Below are 16,633 nucleotides of genomic sequence, written 5' to 3'. Positions count from 1 at the left end.
GTGTCACACTTCAGAGTGTCACAGCTCAGAGTGTCACAGCTCAGAGTGTCATACTTCAGAGTGTCACAGCTCAGAGTGTCACAGCTCAGAGTGTCACAGCTCAGAGTGTCACAGCTCAGAGTGTCACAGCTCAGAGTATCACAGCTCAGAGTGTCACATTTCAGAGTGTCACACTTCAGAGTGTCACAGCTCAGAGTATCACAGCTCAGAGTGTCACACTTCAGAGTGTCACACTTCAGAGTGTCACAGCTCAGGGTGTCACAGCTCAGAGTTTCACACTTCAGAGTGTCACAGCTCAGAGTATCACACTTCAGAGTGTCACAGCTCAGAGTGTCACACACATCTGTGGGTCACAGTTAGTGACCGGCTGGATCAAGCACTCACTTAAGTCACCAATCAAATATTGAACTGACCAGACTCAAATGAGTGAGGAGCAGCCCAGTTCAGTCAGCAGGTTCCAATGTAAGTATCTAGGGTACGGTAGCCTAGTGGTTATGGTACTGGGCCAGCAACTCGGAGTTTGTGAGTTCAAACAACAACAACAACAACAACAACAACAACAACAACAACTTGTATTCATACAGCGCCTTTAATGTAGCAAAAACCTCCCAAAGCGCTTCACAGGAGCGATTATCAGACGAAGTTTGACACCGAGCCACATAAAGAGATATGAGAACAGGTGACCAAAGGCTTGGTCAAAGAGGGCGAAAAACTCACAATGGCAAGTTGTGCAATTAAATTCAATAAATCTGGTAATTTAGCACCAGAAGAAAATATGATCATGAAAGTTGCCAGATTGGCATAAAAACATCTGATTCACTCGTGTCCTTCAGGGAAGGGAAACTGCCACTCCCCCCACTTGGTCTGGCCTACATGTGACTCCAGTCCCACATTATGTCATTGACTCTTAGTGACCTCAGAGGCAGTTAGGGTTGCCAACCTCTCCCAAATCCCGAGAACAAATTCCTTTCAAAAGAGAAACTGAGCAATCGGGTCACTCAAGTTTAGTTTTTCAAAGCTACCAATCCCGGACTGGCTGTGCACTTGACCGTTACAGGTCTCTGACCAGTAGTGGAGTCCAACCGCAGTCTGAGGTAAGGAGCCCCATTGTCAGTGGTAGGGGTCACGAGGCTCCTGAGGCCATGTCGGCCCAGGGATCCAGTCACTGCTTTCATCGTAGAAAGGAGAGGAGAAAAAAGGACATGCAGGTGATCCATAGGTACATATTTAGCACTGATAATATTTACCTGTACAGTTCCCACCCCTTTAAACATGAACTGCACCTTCCACACGCTAACGCACCAAAACAAAGGGAACGGTTAGAAAGAAAACACGCTAATTAAATGAATAAATACCATATATTGCACACCTGACAGCATCAGGAAATTGATGCTAATAGTTCATTCCGGGTTCAAAAGGCACTGATATACTGCAGAGGGCGATTAGATTTGTAACTCATCCCCCAGGTGTCTGTTATTCTATATGTTATTTAGTGATGTGATATTCTGCTTTGCAATAAGATATTGGTTTGCCTTCTGACTGGTCGGTGCAGTGCATGCTATGGACATCCCATTGTTGCCTCGACCTGCTGCGTTGTTTCTATGGTGATGGACTGGGACAATTAACACTGTTTTCCTTGACTCCTGCTTTCTGCCTGCCTTGTGCTTCACTTTACATTTAATCTCACTCCTGAGTAAGAAGGTTGTGGATTTCAACCCCATCCAGGTAATGTATAAACTAGGCTGCTACTCCTGTGCAGTACTGAGGGAGTGCGGCTTATCAGAAGTGTTGTCCTAATGAGACGTTAAACCAAGACCCTGCCTTCTTGTTGAAATAAACATTAGACCACCCGTTACACACCCAGCCCGTTACACACCCCGCCCATTACAGACCGCGCCTGTTATACTCCCGTCCGTTATACACCCCGCCCATTATACACCGCGCCTGTTACACACCCCGCCCATTACACACCCCGCCCGTTACAGACCGCGCCTGTTATACTCCCGTCCGTTATACACCCCACCCATTATACCCCCGCCCATTATACACCCCGCCCGTTATATCCCCGCCCGTTATATCCCCACCCGTGATACACCCGCCCGTTATACACTGCGCCCATGATACACCCCGCCCTTTACACACCCCGCCCATTACACACCCCGCCCGTTATACCCCCGCCCGTTATACCCCCGCCTGTTATACCCCCGCCCATTATACACCTGCCCGTTATACACTACGCCCGTGATACACCCCGCCCGTTACACACCCCGCCCGTTATACCCCCGCCCGTTATACCCCCGCCTGTTATACCCCCACCCATTACACACCCTGCCCATTATACACCTGCCCGTTATACACCCCGCCCGTTATACACCCCGCCCGTTATACACTGCGCCCGTTATACACCCCGCCCGTTATACACTGCGCCCGTTATACACCCCGCCCGTTATACACTGCACCCGTTATACACCCCGCCCGTTATACACTGCGCCCGTTATACACCCCGCCCGTTATACACTGCGCCCGTTATAAACTGCGCCCGTTATATCCCCGCCCGTTATACACTGCGCCCGTTATATCCCCGCCCGTTATACACTGCGCCCGTTATACACCCCGCCCGTTATAAACTGCGCCCGCTATACACTGTGCCCATTATATCCCCGCCCGTTATAAACTGTGCCCGTTATATCCCCGCCCATTATACACTGCGCCCGTTATACACTGTGCCCATTATACACTGTGCCCGTTATATCCCCGCCCGTTATACACCCCGCGCGTTATACACTGCGCCCGTTATACACTGCGCCCATTATATCCCCGCCCGTTATATCCCCGCCCGTTATACGCTGCGCCCATTATACACTGCGCCCGTTATACACTGTGCCCATTATATCCCCGCCCGTTATAAACTGCGCCTGTTATATCCCCGCCCATTATACACTGCGCCCATTATACACTGCGCCCGTTATACACTGCGCCCGTTATATCCCCGCCCGTTATAAACTGCGCCCGTTATACACTGCGCCCATTATATCCCCGCCCGTTATAGCCCCGCCCGTTATACACCCCGCCCATTATACACCCCGCCCGTTATATCCCCGCCCGTTGTACACCCCGCCCATTATACACTGCGCCCGTTATATCCCCACCTGTTGTACACCCCACCCGTTATACACTGCGCCCATTATATCCCTGCCCGTTATAGCCCCGCCCGTTATACACCCCGCCCGTTATACACCCCGCCCGTTATACACTGCGCCCGTTATACACCCCGCCCGTTATATCCCCGCCCGTTATGCACCCCGCCCGTTATATCCCCGCCCGTTATACACTGCGCCCGTTATAAACTGCGCCCGTTATAAACTGCGCCCGTTATACACCCCGCCCGTTGTACACCCCACCCGTTATACACCCCGCCCGTTATACACTGCGCCCGTTATATCCCCGCCCATTATACACTGCGCCCGTTATACACCCGCCCATTATACACTGCGCCTGTTATACACCCACCCGTTATACACTGCACCCATTATACATCCACCCGTTATACACCCCGCCGGTTATACCCCCGCCCGTTATACACCCCGCCGGTTATACCCCCGCCCGTTATACACCAGCCTATTTTGCACCCCGTCCGTTATACCCCCGCCCGTTATACCCCCGCCTGTTATACCCCTGCCCGTTATACCCACGCCCGTTATACACCCCGCCTGTTATACCCCTGCCCGTTATACCCCTGCCCATTATAACCCCGCCTGTTATACCCCCGCCAGTTATACACCAGCCTATCTTGCACCCCGCCCGTTATAGATGTAAAACGGGCGGCCGATTCGCTATCACTCGTTTTACACCAACGCACAAAGTTAAGATCTACCCCCTCATCTTCTGGATGAAAATAAATCTCAAAAACAAAATCAGTGCGTTAGCCAGGAACATAGGACCATAGAATTATGGCAAAAGAAAGGCCAATAGGCCCATCACATGAGTGCTAGCAGTGTATAATTGGAGTTATCTACACTGGTCCCATTTCCCTGCCTTTTCCCTGTGGCCCTTTTATATTCACCAGGATGAGAGGTGGCTCAATGGCATGATCTAATTGAATGGTGGAGCATGCTCGAGTGGCTGAACGGTCTACTCCTGTTCCTAATGCATTATCTGTGTTTCTGTCTCGAAGCAACTTTGCGTCATGATATAAAAATGCTGATGCACTGAACCAATCCAACTCATTTACCAGGCCCACCTCGACTGGACATCGAAAGGCCCAGGATCAACGCAGACCACTGGGTTACAATGTGGAGGTGCCGCTGGTTGCGTTGGCCCCAGGAGATGGGGGGCGAGGGGGTGCGGGTGTAATTCCCACTCAGTGTAACGACAGGAAAGACATGTTGGTTTGGGGAAGTTATTTCAGAATCTGAAAGCGTCAGCAGACAAAAAAAGAGACAAGATTAAAAAGCTCCAGTCCAAAAATAAATTCAAAATTTCCAGTCTCCAAGAGGAGAGAAAAAGAAAGCAGAAGAACAAAGTAGAGATTTATATGCACTGAAAATACGCAGCAGAATGTCTCATTCTGAATCATGTGCTCCTGGATTTACTGGATGACTAACTGGACTTCACGGTGAAGCACAGAACCTGGAGTTGATTAAACCAGTCAACCCATGCCTTGTGGATATTCTGAGAACACTGTTCTTGATTCAGTGTATGCCCAGAGTACCCAGTGATACAATCGATCTGATATCTTAATCTCATTTTAAGATATTTACCTCCAAACTTGCCAGTACTTGTTTAGAAACAGCACCAGGGGTCTGGATGGTCAGTGTAGAGGTGATGTTAAAAGTGACTGCAAAGCTGTCGGATTGTCGTAAAAAAAATACCAACTGGTTCACTAATGTCCTTAAGGGAAGGAAACCGTCCTTCCCTGGTCTGAGCCTATACGTGACTCCAGTCCCACACCGACACGATTGACTCTTAACTGCCCTCAGTTGTCTCAAGGATAACTAGGGATCAGCAATTAATGCCGGGTTTACCTGAAACGCACATATTTCCCTAGAATGAATCATTTTTAAACAAACGGTATTTGGTGGAGTCAAAGCCCATCCAACACATGCAGGTTAATTGGTTGCATCCATTTGAAGAGCCGTCCTAATCTTACCGTTCAAAAAAAAAAAAAAAATATCAAATGATGCCTTGCATTGGAGATCACAGTGGGAGGCTAACAAGTTGTGATACTGCAGCTCGCTGGGGAACTGTCAGTGGGCCGCACTAAAAAGAAGTGTATCAGGCCTAGGAAAAAGGACAGGCCAACGTTTATACAGCACCGTATCGCACCTCAGAGCACTTCACATACAATGGATTTGGAGTGCAGTCGCTGTTACTATGCAGGCAAAGGCAGCGGCCATTTTGTGCACGGCAAGATCCCACAGACAACAGTGAGATAAAGAGTGGTGGATCTATTTTTTTTTTTGGCGGTGCTGGTTGAGGGGGGAATGTTGGTGAGGACACCAGACGAGCTCTTGCAACACGCTAAGGGATCTTTAACATCCGCCTGCGCCGCCAAAATCGGCAGATGATTTAATGCCTCACCTGTAGCACCCCATTGGCAATGCAGCACTCCCTCAGTCCTGCACTGGAAGGTCAGGCTAGATAATGTGTCCAAAGTCCTTGTAGGAGAACTGAGAAATGTTATTTTTCTAACTTTCACTACCCCTCTCCCCCCTCCACCCCTCGCAAAACGACGGAAAACCCGTAATGGGTTTTTCCTTTGACAGTGGAATTTTACTTTCTAAATTAGCAGCTGACTGATACTCTGGGATTTCCCTATCCGGTCGTACAAAGGAAAATTTCAGAAGCAGAATCTCAGATCCTCTTGCTTCCTCTTGAAACACTTCAGCTACTCTGTGTGGAGGAGTGCAGCTGATTTCCTTGCTTAAATGCAGTGTTAACCTCAGCACTAACTTCAGCATCAGACGTCAATCCCATTGCTAGGCAACGGCCAGGCCTGTGGAGCGCTACACAAAAGAGCCTGCCCACACATTTTGAAACTCCACCATACATTTTTCCTATACGTGTTCCCCACAGCCTGGCTTTGGTGACCTGCAACAACCAGTTACTTAGCAACAGCCCCATTATATTAAGAGGTTTAATAAAGTGTTTGCTGTTAGCGCCCTTGTGGCTTTTTCGCTTTGGACAAATTGAGTGGTTTTTTGCTCGCTCTGTTTTGCCGGTATTGACGCTGTCCCTGCCTTTATTTAGATTTATTTTAATTCTGCTTTACAAGCAGCATCATTGGTGACTGAAACTCGAATCTGACAGGTGTCAGCTGGGGCTCAGTTGGTAACACTCTAGCCTCTGAGTCAGAAGGTTGTGGTTTTCAAGCCCCACTCCAGAGACTTGAGCACAAAATATAGGTCGACGTTCGAGGGCTGTACTGAGGGAGTGCTGCACTGTCGGAGGTGCCGTCTTTCGGGTGTAGATGTTAAACCGCGGCCTCGTCTGCCCTCTCAGGTAGACGTAAGAGGTTCGGTGGCACTACTTCAAAGAAGAGCAGGTGTCCTGGCCAACATTTATCCCTCAACCAACACCAATAAAACAGATTATCTGGTCATTATCACATTACTGTTTACGGGATTTTGCTGTGTGCAAATTGGCTGCTGCGTTTCTTACATTACAACAGTGACCACACTTCAGAAAGTACTTCAACGGCTGTAAAGCGCTTTGGGAAGTCCTGAGGTCGTTAAAGGCGCTAAATAAATACAAGTCTTTCTTTCTTTATTTACAGATGAATTTTACGAGCTAGCACTCCCAGCACGGAGCCACGCTCAGATGGGAGGGCAGTATGGACAGTCGGGTACAGAGGCCGGCAGGCCCTGTTCATGGCTCTCCTGATTTGCTGATCATTAAAATTAATAATCGAGGCCCCCTGTCAATTTTGGGGAGCCCGCCCGAAGTCGGAAGCTGTTTGCCCGTCAAATGAGGCTCTGGGAGCAGCAACGTGTAAAATGTATCCCTAGGTTTCTCAATTGATCGTTGAGTCAGGGACTGTCCCTATTGACGGTATTGTCTCTTCATTTGTAAATGATGGCCCTACAACCCCTGGACTGTATAGGATTTAACGGGGTAGAAATTATATCAAGTTACATTGAGACTACAGCACAGAAACAGGCCATTCGGCCCAACTGGTCTGTGCCAAGGTTTATGGTCCGCACGAGCCTCCTCCCTTCCCCTCTTCATCTCACCCTATCAGCACATCCTTCTATTCCTTTCTCCCTCATGTGTTTATCTAGCTTCCCCTTAAATGTATCTCTGCTATTCGCCTCAACTACTCCTTTTGGTAGCGAGTTCCATATTGTCACCACTCTCTAGGGTAAAGAAATTTTTCCCTGTATTCCTTACTGGATTTATTAGTGACTATCTTATATTTATGGCCCCTAGTTCTGGTGCCCCCCACATTGGAACATTTTCTCTAGTCTACCCTATCAAACTCTTTCATTATCCTAAAGATCTCTATCAGGTCACTCCTCAGCCTTCTCTTTTCCAGCAGCCTGAAAGTTGGGCGGAGTATAACACGGGCGGCCGATTCGCTATCAGCCGTTTTGCGCCGAGACAAATTTCTAGCCCAAAATATCTTTTTAAAAGTATCTTTCCCCCAATTTTCTCATTTCCCCTCATGAAACTGGGATGCAATTCCACTGGCACTGTGCACCCTTTGCCCTTCCAAGTGGTCGTTCTTCATGTGTGAACAACAAATGTCGGTAGGCTATTCAACTGCAAGAGGCAACGCAGCCCAGTACCTGACTTCCGCTGACGTCCATTGGTCAAGTTTTCGGGTGAGAGTTCATTGGATATCAGTCAGGAGTGGGAAACTTAGCTCTCCTTTCCTCCCTCCCAAGTCAAGGAGCACAGGTCAATTGTAGAGCCTGGTCTGTATGACTTAAAACATTCTTTAAAGCAATAACGCACGTTTATATAATCACCTGTCACCTACCGAAACCTCCGCAAGGCACTTCACGATGAGGTGAAGAGCTTGGACACGGTCACGATTAAAGAGACGGCTTTTAAAGACGGGAAGAGATGAGGAAATGGCAAGCGGTTTAGGGAGAGAGTTCCAGAATGCGGGTGTGACGGCTGATTGCTCCGTCACCCATGTGAAGCAATAGAGGGAGGACTGGAAGACTTTGGACGGGGTTACAGCGCAGATTCACCAGAATGATACCTGGGCTAAAAGGGTTAAATTATGAGGGCAGGTTGCATAAACTAGGCTTGTAATCCCTCGAGTATAGAAGATTAAGGGGGGATCTAATTGAGGTGTTAAAGATGATTGAAGGTGTTGGTAGGGTGGATAGAGAGAAACTATTCCCTCAGGTGGGAGAGTCCAGAACAAAGGGGCTTAACCTTAAAATTAGAGCTAGGCCATTCAGGGGTGATGCCAGGAAGCACCTAGGGGTGACCGAATAGAGGGGGGGTTTGTTAGGGTTGACGTAGAGAAAATGTTTCTGGTTGTGGGGGAGTCCAAAACTAGGAGTCATAAATATAAGATAGTCACCAATAAATCCAATAAGGAACTCAGGAGAAACTTCTTTACCTAGGGAGTGGTTAGAATGTGGAACTCGCTACCACAAGGAGTAGTTGAGGTGAATAACATAGATGCATTTAAGGGGAAGCTAGATAAACACATGAGGGAGAAAGGACTAGAAGGGTATGCTGATAGGGTGAGATGAGTTAGGGAGGGAGGAAGCTCGTATGGAGCATAAACACCAGCATAGACCAGTTGGGCCGAATGGCCTGTTTCTGTGCTGTAAATTCTATGTAATTCTATGTAACTAAAATAGCGGACAAAAGAATTTCAGACCAACGCGTTAGTGTGTGTTCACTAATATCGACATGACCTCAGGGCCGGAGAGTGCCATGGTGAGCTTCCAGATCGTAAAGGTCTAGATTGCTATGAATGGCCAGAAATGCCCAAACTGCAAATTCCTGGAACAGATGAATACCAGAGACCCTCTTCGCACTCTGCTGTGAACTCTCGTTAGGGAATCCCCTGAAATTGACAATTCGTTATTTAGAAGCAAGTTCTTCCTTTCTTCGGTATTAATCAAAATGACACGCAGGAACCATTAACCACACAGTGTTATTACAGGATGTATTGTCCTTTACTAAAGGCTACAACACCGTCATCGCACACTCCTGTCAGCTGGAGTTGGCTTCTTAGCTGTCCTGATTGCCCTCTTGACCCAGATCTGGTGCACAGGATAGGGCAGGGACCGTAGAAGGCAGTGAGGGAAGGAAACAGAAAGATAACATAGCACTTGTGTTTGTAAATTATGTTTAAGGACACTGCAGGAGTGTCATTTTTAGGTGGTAAATTGACAGCCGATTTTCTACTGCACAGGTCAAAGGTCAACTGGACAATGCCAGAATTTATTTTTGTGCAGCAATCTATACATGAAAGGATACAGTACCAGTAAAATAAACTTGACAAATGTGATTTTAATTCAATCCTGACTTAGAGTAAAACTTGTGCGGACATTTTCACTGCTTCCTGAGGTTCAACTGGAGGAGGTCGTTCAGTCCAATTATGGCTCACAATTTTCTCTGCACAGACATAACCTCCTCATAGGGTTAGTCCTCCTCTGGCAGGTATGAGCACGGCAACTTGAGAGCAATGGTTGGATTTGGTGCAGCAGGGCACTGGCATGAATAACTACCAGAAACAAAGTGCACGCTCGTCCTGTCAATAATTCAGGGAAACGCTCGGTGTGAGTTCAAAGCAGGATTGTGGCCAGGAGGAATTTTCCCTCCATTGGCCCAGTGTGCCTTTGCAGTGCCTAGTTTTTGGCGGTACAGAGCAGCTTACGGATTGTTCCGGTCGTGAGGTTGGAATCTACATTCTGTGTTTCCTGCAGTAGATTCATCTTCCTGAGCACAAAAAGGGCACTAGGCGGACGCTCCAGTGCGGTACTGAGGGAGCGCCGCACTGTCGGAGACGCGGTCTTTCGGATGAGACGTTAAACTGACTCCCTGTCTGCCCTCTCGGGTGGAGGGAAAAGATCCCATGGTACTATTTCAAAGAAGAGCAGGGGGTTCTCCCCGGTGTCCTGGCCAATATTTCTCCCTCAAACAACATCAGTAAAACAAATTATCTGGTCATTATCACATTGCTGTTTGTGGGATCTTGCTGTGCGCAAATTGGCTGCTGCGTTTCCTACATTACAACAATGACTACACTTCAAAAGTACTTCAAAGCGCTTTGGGTCGACCTGAGGTCGTGAAAGGTGCTATATAAATGCAAGTCTTTCTTTCTGCCAATTTAACTTTCCTTTTCACAATTAAAATTCTGCAAAATAAATATTCCATTCCTGAACTTAGCAAAGTACATTTATCTTAATAAAGTGGCTTTATTAGATCAAATTGAGGTTATTGTATCTTCGCACTCCTCCCTTGGAGCACAGAGTGAAGTAGTAGAAGGATTTGCCGGCTGATTAACGGTCTGACAGGCCGTGACGTGAACACTCCTTCCACGGCCGTAACCATCTCCATCCCAGCCGATAGGCTGGTTAGTCCCATACAGAGGCAGAGTTTAATGGGTTCCCACAACTCATACAATGACGCAGTGGCACCCACACTCACTGGGAGTGAGTATCCTCACTGGAAGTCATCCCAGAACTCAGAGCCAGAGATCCAGTCTCCACTCTGAAATATCAGCCTAGATTTTTGTGCTTAAGTCTCTCAGAGTGGGCCTCGAACCCATGACCTTCTAACCTCAGAAGTGAGGCTGCTACCCACTGAGCCACAGCTGACACCTGGTAGCTACTGATTCATTCACATGAAACCATAATCTTAAAAATATAAATCGCCCCTATTTTTAAACTTATTTTTCTCCCTTTGCTTTTTTTTTTCTCCCTCTCAGACCTGTAGGTTAGAGGGTTAATAACTATTGGGGCACTAATCCTTTCATTCTGAACTTAGCCTTGCTCTTTTGTCCCCTCCCTCATCACTCCCCCAATTGCTTTTGCCTTCAAGTTGTCAGCGGGCCATCTGTTGAACTTCCCTCATCCAGTTAAGCGTTCCCCTGACAAGCTACAACCAGCCAGTTGGTGCGGCAGCTCCACAGTGATCCAATAAATATTGTGACAGATTATAATAAGGGGCCTGCCTAACCTTCGAAACCCAGAGCGTTGCTTAGACATCAAGTGTATTGGATGCGACAGGCAATGATGGATGGCCTTTAGGTAACGCTGAAGTTAGAAGGTGTTTTCTGTCATTTTCTGACTTATATGAAGCACTGAATCTCACGGATTTTGGGCAACAGATATTTTCTGTCTTCTGACCTGGAATGTGCCCTCTAGCATCATTGTCTCACTCCCGGGATGAATATTCAGTCCAGAATTCGATACTGCTGTCCCAGAGGCCAAATTTCAAGGTCTGGCTTTCAAGTGCAATTTTTCTTCGGTTCATCAGGGATTGTTGTGTCCTCACTGTATATAATTAAAAGCTGGTAGATTACCCTGAGAACAATCACAGCACTTGGTAAGGTTAGAAAGTAGCTTCACCTCACCGTAAGGACAAGGGTAAGAATTGGAGACATTGTACCTGCCTCAGGACTTTGACCTTCATGCACCCCTCTGCTAGTTTTCTATTGACATATTGGCTTCGGAGCTGGGTGCTGTTTCCATTTCATCGCTCTCTGAAAAAGTTGACAGCTTCTTTGCAATGACTGATCTCCAAGCAGAGCATTCCTAGTCGACCTACAGCTCCCAGTCCCCATCTCCAACCTCCAACTGCAGCTCCACAGCAAACCTCAGGACGCTGAGTGCAAATTCAGAGTGTCCAGTTCCCCAAGTCTATTCCAGCCTTAACCCAGTGGCAGAATCATAGGGTCTTACCACTGGCAGCCATGCTGTCAGCTGCCTAGGCCCTAAGCTCTGGAATTCCCCCCCTAAACCCTCTCCGCCTCTTTACCTCTCTCCTCCTCCTTTAAGATGCTCCTGAAAACCCACCTCTTTGACCAAACCCTGTCCTAATATCTTCTTATGTGGCTCGGTGTCTACGGTGGCATTGGTTCCTGGGCGGTTGGGCATTTGGCACCATGGAATGCAGCCATGAATGGGCAAGTACCGCTGCATTGATGTAAAAAACGCCTTTGGAATCTAGTTGCAGATTTGGAATGCCCTGAGCAAGATGTGATCTAGTGTATGGAGGTACTGATCTGTTTGATTTGAATGGGTCATCACCCCAGTTGTATCAGCAAGTAAAGGGATGTCAGGTAGTCATGTGTGGCTTGTATACTTAGCAAAATATTCATACAATATCATTGTTTCCATTATTGTCGCCTTTCCCCAATTGCCATTACAAGAAAATGATTCAGGACTTACAGGAAAATCACAGAGGCGGCTGACTTATAAGTTAGTAGCCATGTTAATACCAACTTAACACAAACACTTATAAGTTCTGTTTTGCATCAGAGGGGAAAGCCCCAATTTGGCCATAAGGACAATCAAAGTAATGATTTACATTAAAAAATAGACTGATAAATGACTCCAGACACCATCGGCAGAGCAGCTATTAATATAACGTGACCTCATCAATTGGTGAGTGGACGTTAATTCTCAGATGGAGTCCAGTATTTGAAGAAATTCATTTAAATGTCAAACTGATATTGAGCATATTTTTCAACAACAAAAACAACAACTTGTAATTATATAGCGTCCTTAACGTATCGAAAGGTCCCAAGGTGAGGACCAAATGCGGGAAAATGGGATTAGGCTGGGTGGCTCGTTTCTCAGCCGGCGCGGACACGATGGGCCGAATGGCCTCCTTCTGTGCCGTAAATTTTCTATGATTTCTATGATCTAGGTGCTTCACGGGGGCAAAATTTGATACCAAGCCACATAAGGAGATATTAGGACAGGTGAGCAAAAGCTTGGTCAAAGAGGTAGGTTTTAAGGAGTGTCTTAAAGGAGGAGAGAGAGGTAGAGGGGCGGAGAGGTTTAGGGAGGGAATTCCAGAGCTTAGGGCCTAGGCAGCTGAGGGCACGGCCGCCGATGGTGGAGCGATGAAAATCAGGGATGCGCAAGAGGCCAGAATTGGAGGAGCGCAGAGATCTTGGAGGGTTGTAGGGCTCTAGGAGGATACAGGGATAGGATGGGGTGATCTCATGGAGGGATTTGAGCACAAGGATGAGAATTTTAAATCTGAGGCATTCCCAGACCGGGAGCCAATGTAGGTCAGTGAGCACAGGAGTGATGAGTGAACGATACTTGGTGCGAGTTAGGATACGGCCAGCAGAGTTTTGGATGAGCACAAGTTTACAGAGGGTAGAAGATGGGAGGCCGGCCAGGAGACACAAAGGAGACATTCAAGCCCTGGTGATGGTGCGGAGAGATACTGACCCCTGGGGTAAGATGGCCTGAGTTCTAAGGAAGCTCGGTCTTTTCAGGTGACCGTATGGAAGTTTATAAGATAGTACATGGTATGGAAAAGGTAGATCCAGATCCAGAACTACTTCAAGTTAGAGTAGGATAAGGGGCACAGGGTCAAACTGGTCAATGATAAAATATGGGCTAATGTCAGGATCCTCTTCACAAAAGAGTGATGCATAATGGAGGCAAAAACGGTGGGATCACTTAACAGACAATTGAACACTGACGAGAGGATGAATTAAGTCGGGCTGAATTGCCTTCCTCATTTGCATGTATCTTGTGAGCTTGGACAGGAGACTGAACCATTTAACTAAAGGCTGTAATGTAGAGGAGAGTTGTCATGTGAAGATCGTTGACATATGATGTTTTACTCTCTGTGCCCGTTACAGTGCCGACGTTTACTTTTCTATAATATGAGCATAAACAGTCGGACGGTCAATGCAAGCAGGGCCCGAACACAGCAGCTACGCACATCAATTATTGCTGGTGATGGTGTCTGAACTGTCGGACAAAATATTTACTGAAAAGTCTTTTAAATGGATCACTGTATCCACAACATCACAGCAGAACGACCTCAGAGTCAAAGGTAGAGGAAAGTGAAGGCTGTGGAGAGCTGAATGGAATGTACGAGTCTGGTCATGATAATGTCAGGATTCGTTTATCTTTGGCCTCAAAGGCCATTCTGGGTTTTTTTTCCCATTTATTTTCTTTTCTGATTTTTTTTTTTGCGGGGGAGGCTATTCATCAAGTTGAGGGACCTCAGCGCTGATGAACATGACAGTGTCGAGCAGCTCCAGGTAAGGAGTAAGATGGCTAAGTGTGGAATAAAATCCCCTCTGCCCTGCTCCAACAAAGAGCCTGAGCGCCAGCCTCAACAACGACAACAACTTGCATTTATATAGCGCCTTTAACGTAGTAAAATCTCCCAAGGTGCTTAAGGCTCCCAACAGCACCAGTGTGACACTTTCATTTCCCACTCCACTCAACTTTGTGGCCTATTGGAAAGAAAGAAGAAAGAAAGACTTGCATTTATATAGCGCCTTTCACGACCTCAGGACGTCCCAAAGTGCTTTGCAGCCAATGAAGTGCTTTTGAAGTGTTGTAATGTAATTTGCGCACAGCAAGGTCCCACAAACACCAATGAGATAATGACCAGATAATCTGTTTTAGTGATGTTGGATGAGGGATAAATATTGGCCAGGACACCGGGGAAGAACTCTCCTGCTCCTCTTCGAATAGTGCCATGGGATCTGTTACATTCACCTGAGAGGGCAGATGGGGACTCGGTTAAACATGTGATCCAAAAAGACGGCACCTCCGACAGTGCAGCACTCCCTCAGTACTACAGTAGAGATAGAATCCACTCTAAACTCTACAGAGCAGTTTTAAATATATTGAGCAGGTGAGGTACAAGTCATCAGCACCAAGCACGAGACAGGGTGTGATGGTGTGTGATACAGGCCCGATGTGATGGCGTGTGATACAGGCCCAATGCGATGGCGTGTGATACAGGCCCGATGTGATGGCGTGTGATACAGGCCCGATGTGATGGCGTGTGATACAGGCCCGATGCGATGGCGTGTGATACAGGCCCGATGCGATGGCGTGTGATACAGGCCCGATGTGATGGCGTGTGATACAGGCCCGATGCGATGGCGTGTGATACAGGCCCGATGCGATGGCGTGTGATACAGGCCCGATGCGATGGCGTGTGATACAGGCCCGATGCGATGGCGTGTGATACAGGCCCGATGCGATGGCGTGTGATACAGGCCCGATGTGATGGCGTGTGATACAGGCCCGATGTGATGGCGTGTGATACAGGCCCGATGTGATGGCGTGTGATACAGGCCCGATGTGATGGCGTGTGAGACTGACCTGCTGTGATAATGGGCCAGATCTTGCTGGAGTGGGGCATCTCGCGGCACACGCCGTTAGTTAGAATTTTTCCTGCACCCTTCAGCTCAAAAACTTTTTGCCCTGTATCTTGATGGAAGTGCAAGCTGATAACGGCGCATCAAAGACAACTGGACATCTGGGACCTTGGTGAATGACGGGACCAGCTGTCCATCTCCTTAACCAATGAGATTTAAGGATTGAGAAAGAAACAGAGGAACGACGGAGAAGGAAATCGGGTGAATTAAGAGTCAAATCAGGTACAGAAAGAGAAACAAAGAGAGGGAAAGAAAGATTGGATTAAAAGAGAAAGGAAAAATAAGAAAAAAATGTAAGAATTTAAAATTTGACATTTTTAAAATCTCTAACAATTGACTACAGGCAGGAATGAGACTCAATAGTTTAAATTGATTCCTCCCTGGGCCAGAGAGGTTGATTGGCGTTATGTTAACAATTATCACGTTGTTGAACAGGTACTTACACTGTTAAGATCCCAACCCTAACTTTCTGCGACGAGTTTAATGGGCAATTAATGTGCAAATCCAGCAAGTTCTTAAAAATAACAGGGAGGCTGAGGGCGAGATGCCGTTTGTGTGAAGCAAACCGTGGAGTGGCGTAAATCATAGAATAGAATCATGGAATCGTTACAGCACAGAAGGAGGCCATTCGGCCCATCGGGCCTGTGCCAGCCCTTTGTAAGAGCAATCCAGTCCCATTCCCCCGCTCTTTCTCCGAAGCCCTGCAAATTTCTTCCCTTCAAATATTTATCCAAATCCTTTTTGAAAGCCACATTTGAATCTGCATCCACCACCTTTTCAGGCAGCGCATTCCAGATCATAACTACTCGCTGCGTAAAAAACATTTTTCCTCATGTCGCCTTTGTTTTTTTTTTGCCGATCACCTTAAATCTGAGTCCTCTGGTTCTTGACCCTTCCACCAATGGGAACAGTTTCTCTTTATTTACCTTATCTAAACCCGTCATGAATGGCCTGCTCTTGTCCCCATGTAAGCATCCTCATCTTCAGCTCAGGCAGTGGGAACTTGGCGAGTGAGACAAAGTAAAAGTGAAGCATTAGAAGAGGGAGAAGCAAAGACCACAAAAAATAGAAATAAGAGAACAGCAGAGAAAATGGTGGAGAACAGAAGCCATAAACAAGACTGGAAGGGTGATATAACTTGAGATTAAATAGTCAACTGTGTTTATTGTTGGGGATTTGGCAGTGGATTCAACTCTGAGACTTGAGTTCAGCTCAGGCTGAAGGGATAAAAGTCTAATTTCTCTTAACTGTAAGCATCCTGTTTGAAACTAGTTTGAGCAATCT

Source organism: Heptranchias perlo, chromosome 36 (genome assembly GCF_035084215.1).
Source record: "Heptranchias perlo isolate sHepPer1 chromosome 36, sHepPer1.hap1, whole genome shotgun sequence".
Taxonomy (NCBI): Eukaryota; Metazoa; Chordata; class Chondrichthyes; order Hexanchiformes; family Hexanchidae; genus Heptranchias; species Heptranchias perlo.
Note: the sequence above shows the minus strand (reverse complement) of the source record.